This window comes from Zalophus californianus, chromosome 3, assembly GCF_009762305.2.
Source record: "Zalophus californianus isolate mZalCal1 chromosome 3, mZalCal1.pri.v2, whole genome shotgun sequence".
Lineage (NCBI taxonomy): Eukaryota > Metazoa > Chordata > Mammalia > Carnivora > Otariidae > Zalophus > Zalophus californianus.
In genome coordinates, this window is record NC_045597.1 from 111,466,328 (window position 1) to 111,467,765 (window position 1,438).

The 1,438-nt window shown below is 39.8% G+C and overlaps 1 pseudogene; it reads right to left on the minus strand.

The window, feature by feature from the left end:
- Positions 1 to 208: 208 nt before the first annotated feature.
- LOC113920128 lies at positions 209 to 914 on the minus strand (annotated as a pseudogene).
- Between the last annotated feature and the right edge of the window lie 524 nt (positions 915 to 1,438).

The window sequence follows — 1,438 nt, forward strand, 5'->3', positions numbered from 1 at the left end:
ATTGAATGAAAATGAAAATAGAACATACCAAAATTTGTGTGACACAGCTAGATCAGTACCAAGAAGGAAATTTATAGCATTATATACGTGAGAAAAGAGAGCAAGTCTCTGACCTTAAGAACGTAGAAAAAGAAGAGCAAAAATAAACATAAAGGAAGCCGACAGAAGGATATAAGGACAGAAATAAATAAAATGGAAAGGAGAAAAACAATAAAACAAAAACTTTTTTGCAAAGGTCAATAAAATTTACCAATTGATAAAAAGAGAAGGCACAAATTATCAATATTAATAGTAAACAGGGGATATCACTATAGATCCGGCAGACATAAAAAGGAAAATTGTCTAACACTAAATTACTCAGATAAGCTTGAGGACTTAGATGAAATGGATCAATTTCTTAAAAAGCACTAACTACCACAAATAACTAGATATGAAATAGATAATTTAAATAGTTCTGCAACTATCTTCCCCCCTCTCCCCCGCCCCGTGGTTGACATCTTTATTGCTTTGGAGGGGGGGTTAGGTCCTCAGGAGCTCCTGATGGGGCTGGCCGCTTCCACTTTGCAGGATGGCTCTGGCTATGGGAATGGCAGCCATGCGCAGATCTGGGCGGTACTTGTTCTTGCAGATGATGTGCCTGATGCTGCGGAGGGTAGCCAGTGCATTCTCACTGATGCTGGTCCCTACGTAGAAGGTGGTGGGTTTTCGCAGGGCCCATCTCCATTTCACGACCACCACTACAGGTCTGCCCTCGGCCACTGGCTCCACGCCCACAGTCTTATGGTGAATCAGCTTGTTGTAGTGGGATGAGTTGTGAGCCTTCAGGTTACTGGGTTCAGTGCTGTTTGCTTGTTCCTCTTAATCAGGAAACTGGAGAGGTTCCGCGCAATCGTCCGTTGTAGGTGGGCAGACATGGCGGTGGTGGGCAGACTTGGCGGCAGCTCTCTACTGTGGCCAGAGAGGAAAAGAGGCCCAGGGTCCTGCAACTATTAAGAAAACTGAATTCATAATTTAAAAACTCATGAAAAAGAAATCACCAGGCCCAAATCATTTTACTAGGAAATTCCACTGAACTTTTAAGAAAGAATTAAAACAAATTATGCACAGTCTCTTCCAGAAAAGAGAAGACAAGGGAATACATCTTAATTCATTTTATGGAGCTAGTATTACACTGATACTAAAACTATATAAAAATAGTAAAGAAAAAGAAAACTACAGTCCGATATCCCTCATGAAATTAGACATAAAAATCTGTAACATATTAGCAAATAGAATTAGGTAATCTATATGAGGAATTATATGCCATGGCCAAGTGGGGTTTATTACAGTGATGCAAGATTGGTTCAGTCCACAAAAGCTATTATATGATCCACCATATTAACAGACTAAAGAAGAAAAACCATATGATATCAATTGATACAGAAAATGCGTTTGACCA